We start from the raw sequence: 14051 nt of genomic DNA, 5'->3' as shown, positions 1-14051 counted from the left end.
TGCACCTGGAGTATTGTATGCAGTTTTGGTCTCCTTACCAAAGATATAGGTAAAAAAACGTGATGAGGTCCTTCAAGCTGAATTTAGGGTGCTATAAGTTAAATTAAAAAGCAGGACCTCAAAGGTAGTAATCTCAGGATTGCTACCAGTGCCACGTGCTAGTCAGACTAGGAATGACAGGATAGCTCAGATGAATTTGTGGCTTGAAGTGTGGTGCACGAGGGAGGGATTCAAATTCCTGGGACATTGGAACCGGTTCTGGGGGAGGTGGGACCAGTACAAACCGGACGGTCTGCACCTGGGCAGGACCGGAACCAATGTCCGAGGGGGAGTGTTTGCTCGTGCTGTTGGGGAGGAGTTAAACTAATATGGCAGGGGGATGGGAACCTATGCAGGGAGACTGAGGGAAGTAGAATGGGGGCAGAAGCAAAAGATAGAAAGAAGAATAGTAAAAGTGGAGGGCAGAGAAACCCAAGGCAAAAATTAAAAAAGGGCCACACTACAGCAAAATTCTAAAGGGACAAAGTGTGTTAAAAAGACAAGCCTGAAGGCTCTGTGCCTCAATACGAGGAGTATTCGTAATAAGGTGGACAAATTAACTGCGCAGATAGCAGTTAACGGATATGATATAATTGGCATCACAGAGACATGGCTCTAGGGTAACTAGGGCTGGGAACTCAACATCCAGGGGTATTCAACATTCAGGAAGGATAGACAGAAAGGAAAAGGAGGTGGGGTAGCGTTGCTGGTTAAAGAGGAAATTAACACAATAGTAAGAAGGGACATTAACTTGGATGATGTGGAATTTGTATGGGTGGAGCTACGGAATACCAAAGGGCAGAAAACGCTAGTGGGAGTTGTGTACAGACCACCAAACAGTAGTAGTGAGGTTGGGGACAGCATCAAACAAGAAATTAGGGATGCGTGCAATAAAGGTACAGCAGTTATCATGGGCGACTTTAATCTACATATAGATTGGGCTAACCAAACTGGTAGCAATACGGTGGAGGAGATTTCCTGGAGTGTATTAGGGATGGTTTTCTCGACCAATATGTCGAGGAACCAACTTGAGGGCTGGCCATCCTAGACTGGGTGATGTGTAATGAGAAAGGACTAATTAGCAATCTTACTGTGCGAGGCCCCTTGGGGAAGAGTGACCATAATATGGTAGAATTCTTTATTAAGATGGAGAGTGACACAGTTAATTCAGAAACTAGGGTCCTGAATTTAAGGAAAGGTAACTTCGATGGTATGAGACGTGAATTGGCTAGAATAGACTGGCAAATGATATTTAAAGGGTTGACGGTGGATAGGCAATGGCAAACATTTAAAGATCACATGGATGAACTTCAACAATTGTACATCCCTGTCTGGAGTAAAAATAAAACGGGGAAGGTGGCTCAACCGTGGCTAACAAGGGCAATTAAGGATAGTGTTATATCCAAGGAAGAGGCATATAAATTGGCCAGAAAAAGCTGCAAACCTGAGGACTGGGAGAACTTTAGAATTCAGCAGAGGAGGACAAAGGGTTTAATTAGGAGGGGGGAAATAGAGTATGAGAGGAAGCTTGCTGGGAACATAAAAACTGACTGCAAAAGCTTCTATAAATATGTGAAGAGAAAAAGATTAGTGAAGACAAATGTAGGTCCCTTGCAGTCAGAATCCGGTGAATTTATAATGGGGAACAAAGAAATGGCAGACCAATTGAACAAATACTTTAGTTCTGTCTACACGAAGGAAGACACAAATAACCTTCCGGAAATACTAGGGGACCGAAGGTCTAGTGAGAAGGAGGAACTGAAGGAAATCCTTACTAGTCAGGAAATTGTGTGAGGGAAATTGATGGGATTTTGAAGGCCAATAAATCCCCGGGGCCTGATAGTCTGCATCCCAGAGTACTTAAGAAAGTGGCCCTAGAAATAGTGGATGCATTGGTGATCATTTTCCAATTCTCGCTTTTACCCCATACTCCTTGATGCTTTTTGTGTCTAGAAATCTATCTATCTCCCTCTTAAATATATTCAGTGACTTGGCCTCCACAGCCTTCTGTGGTAGAGAATTCCACAGGTTCACCACCCTCTGAGTGAAGACATTTCTCCTCATCTCGGTCCTAAATTTCCTACCCCGTATCCTGAGACTGTGACCCCTTGTTCTAGACTTCCCAGCCCCGGGGAAACATCCTCCCCGCATCCAGTCTATCCAACCCCGTCAGAATTTTATACGTTTCACTGAGATCCCCTCTCATTCTTCTAAACTCTGGTGAATACAGGCCTAGTCCAGGCTCAAGGGACTGACTGGCCTACTCCTGTTCCTATAGGTGTGCTAGATGGACCAAAGATGTACGTGAAACTGTTGCTATGTTACTGTCCTCCTACAAAATTTCCCCACCGTCCAGTTGCCCTCACTTGGTTCCACTCTGACCGATTCAATCGCAGTAATGGTTTTTCCTCCCTCCCCGCACTGTTAGCTTTGAAGTCCCCAAGGGTTGAACCTTAACTCCATTTCCTTATTTACATGCCGCCCCTTGGCAACACCATCTGACAACACGGGCTCAGGTTCCGTATTTACTCTTATCGATACCCAGCTCCACCATCTCTCTCGACCATCATCATCACCATCGGCAGTCCCTCGGAATCGAGGAAGATTTGCTTCCACTCTAAAAGTGAGTCCTTAGGTGGCTGAACAGTCCAATATGGGAATTATAGTCCCTGTCACAGGTGGGATAGATAGTGGTTGAGGGAAGGGGAGGGTGGGACAGGTTTGCCGCACGCTCTTTCCGCTGCCTGCGCTTGGTTTCTGCACGCTCTCGGCGATGAGACTCGAGGTGCTCAGCGCCCTCCCGGTTGCACTTCCTCCACTTAGGGTGGTCTTTGGCCAGGGACTCCCAGGTGTTGGTGGGATGTCGCACTTTATCAGGGAGGCCTTGAGGGTGTCCCTGGTAACGTTTCCTCTGCCTACCTTTGGCACGTTTGCCGTGAAGGAGTTCCGAGTCGAGCGCTTGCTTTGGGAGTCTCTCGACCACCATTCTGCTGTCAGACAGCTTGTCTGACATCCAATCCCAGATGAGCCACAATTTCCTCCAGTTAAACGTTGGGAAGACTGAAGCCATCGTCTTCGAGTCCCGCCACAAACCACCAATTTCCTCCCCCATATCGACCACTGTCTTAGGCTGAACCAGACTGCTCGGCATCCTATTGGACCCTGGTGTGAGCTTCCAACCCCATATCCTCTCCACCATCTAGTTCCACCCCCATTGCCCCATCTTCATTCCTGCCTCAGTCCATCTGCTGCCTAAACCTCCATCCGTGCCATCGGACTCAACTATTCCAGTGCCCTCCTGGCCGGCCTCCCATCGTCCTCACTCCATACACTTCAGCTCATCCAAAACTCCACTGCCTGTATCCTAATCCACCCCAAGTCTCATTCACCCATCGCCCCTGTGCTCACCGACCGACATTGGTTCCCAGTTCCTACATCGTCATCATCATCATGATAGGCGGTCACTCGTATCGAGGATGACTTGCTTCCACGCCAAAAAAGGGATGAGTTCACAGCTGTTTCAATGAAGGACCTAATATTCCACATCCCGAACTACATGTTGAAGGGTGGAAGATGCCTGTGCGTGGATTTTTTTTTATACACCAGCCACCACACGGGCTTGACAGAGCTAGGTCTTGGTCCAGTGGCAAGGATTAACCAAGACGACTGGAGACCAGCTCTGCTGCACGGACCCAGTGTGCACACATATCGCAGTGTGGGCTGGGCCCGTGCTGCCCCTGGGCTCCTGACCCCTGAACTCTCGCCTCTCCTGGGCCCCGATCACGTCCCTCTACAATCTCTCGCCGCTCCTTCGCCCCGACCTCGCCGCTCCTGCTGTACCTGCCCACGCTCCAATCACCGACCTGGATCTTAGTGACGTCACTCTTGGCTGCCGTCGCCCTCCTGCACCAGCTCGCGCTGTACCTTGCCGTGGTACACCGGCACACTGCCCATGGCCAACGCTCACCGCTCCTACATCCCAGTTCCCACATTACAACAGTGACTGCACTTCAAAAATTACTTCATTGGCTGTGAATCGCTTTGGGATGTCCGCTGGTCATGAAAGGCGCTATAGAAATGCAAATTATTGCTGTTATTATGAAGTGACTGACTGACTCAGTGAAGTGCTTCTTAAAAATGAACAAATCCCACCAATCCTGGTGTCCAAGGCCATTGAAATAGAAATATAGAAACATGGAAAATAGGTGCAGGAGCAGGCCATTCGGCCCTTCTAGCCTGCACCGCCATTCAATGACTGAACATGCAACTTCAGTACCCCCTTCCTGCTTTCTCGCCATACCCCTTGATCCCCCGAGTAGTAAGGACTTCATCTAACTCCCTTTTGAATATATTTAGTGAATTGGCCTCAACTACTTTCTGTGGTCGAGAATTCCACAGGTTCACCACTCTCTGGGTGAAGAAGTTTCTCCTCATCTCGGTCCTAAATGGCTTACCCCTTATCCTTAGACTGTGACCCCTGGTTCTGGACTTCCCCAACATTCTTCCTGCATCTAACCTGTCTAAACCCGTCAGAATTTTAAACGTTTCTATGATGTCCCCTCTCATTCTTCTGAACTCCAGTGAATACAAGCCCAGTTGATTCAGTCTTTCTTGATAGGTCAGTCCCACCATCCCGGGAATCAGTCTGGTGAACCTTCGCTGCACTCCCTCAATAGCAAGAATGTCCTTCCTCAAGTTAGGAGACCAAAACTGTACACAATACTCCAGGTGTGGCCTCACCAAGGCCCTGTACAACTGTAGCAACACCTCCCTGCCCCTGTACTCAAATCCCCTCGCTATGAAGGCCAACATGCCATTTGCTTTCTTAACCGCCTGCTGTACCTGCATGCCAACCTTCAATGACTGATGTGCATGACACCCAGGTCTCGTTGCACCTCCCCTTTTCCTAATCTGTCACCATTCAGATAATCATCTGTCTCTCTGTTTTTACCACCAAAGTGGATAACCTCACATTTATCCACATTATACTTCATCTGCCACGCATTTGCCCACTCACCTAACCTATCCAAGTCACTCTGCAGCCTCATAGCATCCTCCTCGCAGCTCTGACTGCCACCCAACTTAGTGTCATCCGCAAATTTGGAGATACTACATTTAATCCCCTCGTCTAAATCATTAATGTACACTTGGCAGCAGAGAAATGAATAATTGTACACATTCCAAAGTTGAGAAGCACCACCTAAGGTAAACATAGAAATCTACAGTGCAGAAGGAGGCCATTTCGGCCCATCGTGTCCGTGCCGGCCGACCAAGACCTATCCGGCCTAATCCCACTTTCCAGCTCTCGGTCTGTGGCCCTGTAGGTTACGGAACTCCAGGTGCACATGCAAGTATCCAAGATCCATAGTATCTCCTGCTCTAACCCCAGTGTGGAACTTCTCCCTGCCTTGCTACTATCTGGAGAATTGGTGTCACCAAACCACTATGACTTCATTGCAGTTGTGAGGGAGTTCTGCACTGCCGGAGGTGCCGTCATTCGATGATTAAATATTGGGAAGACCGAAGCCGCTGTTTTCGATCCCTGCCACAAACTGCGTTCCTTCGCCACGGACTCCATCCCTCTCCCCAACTTCTGTCTGAGGCTGAACCGCACTTGGTGTCATACTTGATCCTGAAATGAGCTTTCGACCACATAACCACAGTATAACTAAGACCGCCTATTTCCACCTCCATAACATGCAAGGCCATTGAAATGTTCCCTTGGTAGCAGAGAAATTAATAGTTGTACGTGTTCCAAAAGTTGAGAAGCAGCAGCTAAGGTAAAATGCTGGACCATTTCATGAACTGAGAAACAAATTCATTGACTGGAAATTTTCTGTGCACTTTGCTGCGCATGAGAGAGACCGACCCAGAGAAAAAGAGACAGCAAGTGAGACAGAGAGAGAGAGAGAAAGAGAAAAAAAAGAGATTTGTGACATGACAAGAAAATATTTTGCTAACTAGCAATGTATTAGTAAGTTCTTTTATAGTTTTGTTTTCAGGACTGAAATACAAATAATGAACCAAGTCAGATCAGTTAGTATGTTGGTCCAAATCGCCTCACTGTCTGGCTCCCACAGTCAGCTGTCTTTTCCTCAGACGACAGTTTATGTCTCATCTGGCGATTAACTCCTTCATCCGCTGCTTACTTTGTATCACCCCCTGTGCTCGCCGACCTACATTGACTCCTCGTTAAGCAACGCCTCGATTTCAAAATGATCATCCTTGTTTTCATATCCCTCCATGGCCCTCGCCCCTCCCTATCTCTTTATCTCGTTGGACGGGCCACATTGTCCACATGCCCGAAGCGAGACTCCCAAAGCAAGCGCTCCACTCGGAACTCCTTCACGGCAAACGAGCCAAAGGTGGGCAGAGGAAACGTTACAAGGGACATCCTCAAAGCCTCCCTGATAAAGTGCAACATCCCCACTGACACCTGGGAGTCCCTGGCCAAAGACCGCCCTAAGTGGAGGAAGTGCATCCGGGAGGGCTCTGAGCACCTCGAGTCTCATCGCCGAGAGCATGCAGAAACCAAGCGCAGACAGCGGAAGGAGCGTGCGGCAAACCAGTCCCACCCACCCCTTCCCTCAACCACTGTCTGTCCCACCTGTGACAGGGACTGTGGCTCTCATATTGGACTGTTCAGTCACCTGTGAACTCACTTTTAGAGTGGAAGCAAGTCTTCCTCGATTTCGAATCTCATCCAGCCCCACTACTCCCTGAGATATCTGTGCTCCTCTAATTCTGCCCTCCTGAGCAAGCCTGATTATAATCGCCCCACCATTGGTGGCTGTGCCTTCTGTTGCCTGGGCCGTAAGCTCTGGAACTCCCTCCCTAAACCTCTCCGTCTCTCTACCTCACTTTCCTCCTTCAAGACGCTCCTTAAAACCGACCTCTTTGAACAAGCTTTTAGTCATCCACGCTAATTTCTTCTTATGCGGCTTGGTGTCAAATTTTTTAGCACCTTGGAATGTTTCACTACGTCAAAGGCGCTATATAAATACAAGTTTTGTTATTTAAAAAATCAAATCCTTGGCTGTGAGAATGATCTGTGGAACATGATATCTCCATCAGATCGTGCAATTCCCTCTATGTTGCTATAAATAGCAGCATCAATGTACAAATACAAGCAGTTGCTCTGAGTGTTGTGTGGTATAGGTGAAACAAAATGCATAACCTTATAGAGAGTAATTTAATCTCGTGTACAAATATAGATAATAACTGCTACTGTTAAGGGATGAGTGAATGCCCTTTTTACTCTCGACCTGGGGTCGTACCAAATTAAGATAAAAGTACTTCTCTGAGTCAGCGCGTCCAATCTCAGTCGAATTGCTTGTTCAAACGGATACTTTTTCAGAAAAGCAAGGGAAATGCAAAAGTCAACCGAAACATTGGAGCGAAGGCTGTCTTCTGAGATTGAGATTAAAGTCCATTGCTGGGACACAAAAAAAGAGAGCTTTATCCTGCATTGAACACAACTTTATTTAACGTGGGAGTGTTTGCTGGGACAGTGTAGAGGGAGCTTTACTCTCTATCTAACCCCGTGCTGTACCTGCCCTGGGAGTGTTTGCTGGGACAGTGTAGAGGGAGCTTTACTCTGTATCGAACCCCGTGCTGTACCTGCCCTGGGAGTGTTTGATGGGACAGTGTAGAGGGAGCTTTACTCTGTATCTAACCCGTGCTGTACCTGCCCTGGGAGTGTTTGATGGGACAGTGTAGAGGGAGCTTTACTCTGTATCTAACCCATGCTGTACCTGCCCTGGGAGTGTTTGATGGGACAGTGTAGAGGGAGTTTTACTCTGTATCTAACCCGTGCTGTACCTGCCCTGGGAGTGTTTGATGGGACAGTGTCGAGGGAGCTTTACTCTGTATCTAACCCCCTGTACCTGCCCTGGGAGTGTTTGATGGGACAGTGTAGAGGGAGCTTTACTCAGTATCTAACCCCGTGCTGTATCTGCCCTGGGAGTGTTTGATGGGACAGTGTAGAGGGAGCTTTACTCAGTATCTAACCCCGTGCTGTACCTGCCCTGGGAGTGTTTGATGGGACAGTGTAGAGGGAGCTTTACTCTGTATCTAACCCGTGCTGTACCTGCCCTGAACTGATGAGACAGTGTAGAGCACATTGACTATTGTTGAGCACGATGTTTTTGTTCCGTAGCAGTATCAATAGTTAGAGAAGAAATGAGGATTGTCATCCGCCTTGGCTCAATAATAGTATTCGTCCTTCAGTCGGATAGTATGGGAAAGGTTTGAGGGTATGATCTTGGCTGGCTCTCCATTGCAGTACTGAGCAAGTGTTGCACTGTCCGAGGTGCCATCTTTTAGATGAGAATTGCAAGGGGGATAGAGTATAAAAGCAGAGAAGTCCTGCTACAACTGTACAGGGTATTGGTGAGGCCACACCTGGAGTACTGTTTGCAGTTTTGGTCTCCGTATTTAAGGAAGGATATACTTGCATTGGAGGCTGTTCAGAGAAGGTACACCAGGTTGTTTCCGGAGATGAGGGGGTTGGCTTATGAGGAAAGGTTGAGGAGGTTGGGCCTCTACAATTTGGAATTCAGAAGAATGAGAGGTGATCTTATCGAAACTAATAAGTTAATGAGGGGACTCGACAAGGTGGATGCAGAGAGGATATTTCCACTCATAGAGGAGACTAGAACTAGAGGACATAGTCTCAGAATAAGGGGCCGACCATTTAAAACTGAGATGAGGAGAAATTTCTTCTCTCAGAGGGTTGTAAATCTGTGGAATTCTCTGCCCCAGAGAGCTGTGGAAGCCGGGACATTGAATATATTTAAGGCGGAGATAGACAGATTTTTGAGCGATAAGCGAATAAAGGGTTATGGGGAGCGGGCAGGGAAGTGGAGCTGAGTCCATGATCAGATCAGCCATGATCTTATTGAATGGTGGAACAGGCTTGAGGGGACATATGGCCTCCTCCTGTTCCAATTCCTTATGTTCTTATGTTAATTAAAGAAATATAATGTGCCCTCTACCATGCACACTGTCGATGAAGTGATACTATTAATAGATGATCAGGGTGTTTCTTCCGGTCACCTGGCCTACATCTATCCCTCAATCAACTGCTCTGAGAAAACTCCTCCACTGGTCCTTGATCTTGCTGTGTGGAAACTATCTGCTCAATTCCTGCTGTAGAACCCTGACCAGACTTTGTTCATTGGCAGTGAAGCGATTTGGAAAGTCCAGATGAAGGGGTGCTACATAATGCAATGTTTTTTCTTTCTTTTCTGTTTACCGGGTTGTCTGAAAGGCAGTACCTCTGACAATGCAGCACTCCCTGTTACAGAGTCAGGGGGAGAAATGTGTGTCATTTGCACCTTCCGCTCGTGCCCCATGTTGGGCAAACGGCTTTCCGGCTGGGCGCGTTGCCGCTAACAACTCATGCTAAATTCCGCGCGAGTTTAGCGATGTCATCACCGTGCACAGCGGCCCGTTATCGCCCCGGAGGAAAGATTTGGGACCCCCCCCACCTGAAGCTGCTCTGGGCGATGCCAGGGTGTTGTTAGCCAACTCACGGGGCGCTGCTTAAAGGGGAGGTGCACATTGGGAGGCTGAACTCCCAAGTCATCGGCCCGAGAACTGCGGTCGGAGGCTTCCCGCGGGCAATTGCCTCCCGACCGGAGAATTTTTGCGGCAGTATCCGGTGGTCCGGGAGGAGCGTGGGATTCCGGTGGGGAGACCTTCTCTTTCCGCGTTGTGAAGCGCGCTCCCGTCCGGAGGGTTCCCACGGAGACGGTGCGGTCACGTGTGACTGCTCAGCCAATCAGGTCGGTAGTTCACAGGTTCCCATGAATAGCACTGAGACTCACTGATCTACCAGTTCTCAGAGCTATTAATGGGCACAAAACCAAACACACACCAATAAAAAATAAAAAACAGACCTCACGTAATTAAAATTAATTGAAATTAAAGTTAATAAATGCCTTGGAGAAAAACAATATATTTCTGATTTTTTAAAATTTTGTAATTCAGGTTTAAAATAAACTTACCTTAGTGGGCAGAGTATTTAACAATATAATGTGTTTATTTAATTTAATTTTATTGTGTTTATGTATGATTTTAAACTCTCACGCCTGTAACAGTAAGCTATGCGCCTGCTTTTATCAGGCGCAAGAGTTTTAAGGACATTTGCCGGGCAAGATGTGGGTGATCTGTCGAGCTCCAGCTTGACAGATCGGAAAAGCCGGTTTTCAGCACAAGCTATGCCTTCCCAGGTCCGTAGAAACTTCGTACAGAACCGGGACACCAGAATTTCCGGGCCATAGTGAAAACATAGAAACATAGAAAATAGGTGCAGGAGTAGGCCATTCGGCCTAATTCAATGAGTTCATGGCTGAACATGCAACTTCAGTACCCCATTCCTGCTTTCTCGCCATACCCCTTGATGCCCCTAGTAGTAAGGACCTCATCTAACTCCTTTTTGAATATATTTAGTGAATTGGCCTCAACAACTTTCTGTGGTAGAGAATTCCACAGGTTCACCACTCTCTGGGTGAAGAAGTTTCTCCTCATCTCGGTCCTAAATGGCTTACCTCTTATCCTTAGACTGTGTCCCCTGGTTCTGGACTTCCCCAACATTGGGAACATTCTTCCTGCATCTAACCTGTCTAACCCCGTCAGAATTTTAAACGTTTCTATGAGGTCCCCTCTCATTCTTCTGAACTCCAGTGAATATAAGCCCAGTTGATCCAGTCTTTCTTGATAGGTCAGTCCCGCCATCCCGGGAATCAGTCTGGTGAACCTTCGCTGCACTCCCTCAATAGCAAGAATGTCCTTCCTCAAGTGGACCATTTCCCATACCTTGTGAACCTCTTATCAACGAGGGCAGACATCAACGACGAGATTCAACACCGCCTCCAGTGCACCAGCACAGCATTCGGCCACCTGAGGAAGACACTGTTCGAAGAACAGGCCCTCAAATCTGGCACCAAGCTCATGGTCTACAGGGCTGTAGTAATACCCGCCCTCCTGTATGGCTCAGAGACGTGGACCATGTACAGTAGACACCTCAAATCGCTGCAGAAATACCACCAACGATGTCTCCGCAAGATCCTGCAAATCCCCTGGGAGGACAGATGCACCAACGCTAGTGTCCTCGACCAGGCCAACATCCCCAGCATTGAAGCACTGACCACACTCGACCAGCTCCGCTGGGCAGGCCACATTGCCCGACACAAGACTCCCAAAGCAAGCGCTCTACTCAAAACTCCTACACGGCAGGCAAGCCCTATGTGGGCAGAGGAAACGTTACAAGGACACCTTCAAAGCCTCCCTGATAAAGTGCAACATCCCCACCGACACCTGGGAGTCCCTGGCCAAAGACCGCCCTAAGTGGAGGAAGTGCATCCGGGAGGGCGCTGAGCACCTCGAGTCTCATCGCCGAGAGCATGCAGAAACCAAGCGCAGGCAGCGGAAGGAGCGTGCGGCAAACCAGACTCCCCACCCACCCCTTCCCTCAACCACTGTCTGACCCACCTGTGACAGAGACTGTAATTCCTGTATTGGATTGTTCAGTCACCTGAGAACTCACTTTTAGAGTGGAAGCAAGTCTTCCTCGATTGCGAGGGACTGCCTATGATGATGATGCTGCTTACACGGGAGGTGGCACTCACACAAAATAAAATCATCCCACTTACCGGCCACAGCCCATTGTATTGTGGACTGTGGGGTCCGTGCCGTGAACTTGCAGCCCGGCACTGCGCTGGAATGCCGGGCAAATGCCACGGCTCCCTGCGGTCTCGGTCGGGACCCACAGAGTCGGCAGCATGGGTCCCTTCTACGCGGCAGCGCTAGGCATCACGGCGTGTAGCACTGCGCCACTCTCCTTTTCCTTCAGCCTAGCTCGTGGCCCACTGAGGGAGTGGAGGGCGTTATTTGTCACTCCACTTGCTCTCAGGGGAGCAGTAACCCCAATATCGGGAGCGGGGCGGGACGAGACTTGCGCGCCTTGTGCAGGAACTCCCACCTCGCTGCTGTTCCTGCCCCCAAGCGGGCTATTATCACATCGCTGTGTGTGGGAGCTTGCTGTGCGCAAATTGGCTGCTGTGTTTCCCACATTACAACAGTGACCACACTCCAAAAAATACATCATTGGCTGTAAAGCACTTTGAGATGTCCGGTGGTTGTGAAAGGCACTATATAAATACAAGTCTTTCCTTTCTTTACTCAAAGTTTACACAAGAGTCGACCAGGCCTGTATTCACTAGAGTTTAGAAGAATGAGAGGGGGTCTCAGTGAAACGTATAAAATTCTGACGGGGTTGGACAGACTGGATGCGGGGAGGATGTTTCCCCTGGCTGGGAAGTCCAGAACAAGGAGTCACAGTCTCAGGATACGGGATAGGAAATTTAGGACCGAGATGAGGAGAAATGTTTTCACTCAGAGGGTGGTGAACCTGTGGAATTCTCTACCACAGAAGGCTGTGGAGGCCAAGTCACTGAATATATTTAAGAGGGAGATAGATAGATTTCTAGACACAAAAGGCATCAAGGGGTATGGGGAGAAAGCGGGAATATGGTGTTGAGATAGAGGATCAGCCATGATCATATTGAATGGCGGTGCAGGCTCGAGGGGCCGAATGGCCTACTACTGCTCCTATTTTTTATGTTTCTATGTTTCTAATTGGAAAACCTCAAGATATAAAGTTACACACTAAACTTTAGCTGGAGATTCAGTGAAGTTTTATAGTTACGGAGCTGAACTGTCTCAGGATTATCATACAATAGTGACCGCGAGAGACAGGGAACTTCTGATGTCTGAGTCCGAATGTTTCATTGGATCAGAAGTAGTTTCTTTTCCCCTTGGAGACTGTACACAGCAACCAATGAATGCGAGCAGTCCCAATGCACCCTCAGAGGAAGGAGTTGGAGGATGTCAAGCCTAGTGCACAGAGACGTGCACCAACAGTTTGGAGTTAGCTTGGCTTTTTATGCAGATAGATGAGGTTTGACACTGGCCCTTTGCGATACTGAAACTTATTTTTTTGGCATTAATAATTCTTCCTGTATTCAGGTGCCAATCTTATATTGCTGGCAGTTTCTAAGAAAACACAGTCAGTGAGCACACCTGAACTTATGTCGTGCTGAGTTGTGCAATGTTTTGGAATTACCCCATTTCTAGAGCGATACCATTGAAAAGTAGGGAAGTTATGCTAAACTTGTATCAGCAAAGGACGACCAAAAAAATTATAAAGAGAGGAAAGATAGGGTATGAGAGTGAACTAGCAAGAAATATAAAAACAGATAGTAAGTGTTTCTACAGGTACATAAAAAGGAAAAGAGTGGCTAAAGTAAATGTTGGTCCCCTAGAGGATGAGACTGGGGAATTAATAACTGGGAACAGGGAAATGGCGGAGACCTTGAACAAATATTTTGTATCGGTCTTCACTGTAGAAGACACTAAAAATATGCCAATAGTGGATAATCAAGGGGCTTATAGGGAGGGAGGAACTTAAAACAATCACTATCACTAAAGAAACAGTACTCGGCAAAATAATGGGACTAAGGGTAGACAAGTCGGCTTGTCTTGATGGCTTACATCCTAGGGTCTTAAAAGAAGTGGCTGCAGAGATAGTGGATGTATTGGTAATAATCTGCCAAAATTTCCTGAATTCTGGGGTGATCCCAGCGGATTGGAAAACTGCAAATCTAACGCCCCTATTTAAGAAAGGAGGTAGACAGAAAGCAGGAATCTATAGACCAAATTAGCCTAACATCTGTCATTGGGAAAATGCTGGAGTCCATTATTAAGGAAGCAGTAGCTGGACATTTGGAAAAGCATAATTCAATCAAGCAGATTCAGCATGGTTTTATGAAAGGGAAATTATGTTTGACAAATTTGCTGGAGTTCTTTGAGGATGTAACGAGCAGGGTGGATAAAGGGGGAACCAGTAGATGTGGTGTATTTGGATTTCCAGAAGGCATTCGATAAGGTGCCACATAAAAGGTTACTGCACAAGATAAGAGCTCAAGGGGTTGGGGGTAATATATTGG

General features: G+C 47.7%; 1 protein-coding gene across 1 annotated transcript in view; it reads left to right on the top strand.

Moving 5' to 3' along the window:
• The window catches only part of LOC139261974 (growth hormone receptor-like), a 318221-nt gene that overhangs the window by 271904 nt on the left and 32266 nt on the right, over window positions 1–14051 (top strand). The window lies entirely within an intron of this gene.

This window comes from Pristiophorus japonicus, chromosome 1, assembly GCF_044704955.1.
Source record: "Pristiophorus japonicus isolate sPriJap1 chromosome 1, sPriJap1.hap1, whole genome shotgun sequence".
Classification (NCBI taxonomy): domain Eukaryota; kingdom Metazoa; phylum Chordata; class Chondrichthyes; family Pristiophoridae; genus Pristiophorus; species Pristiophorus japonicus.
The sequence above is the reverse complement of the archived record's forward strand: the minus strand, read 5'-3'. Positions and strand labels throughout refer to the sequence as shown.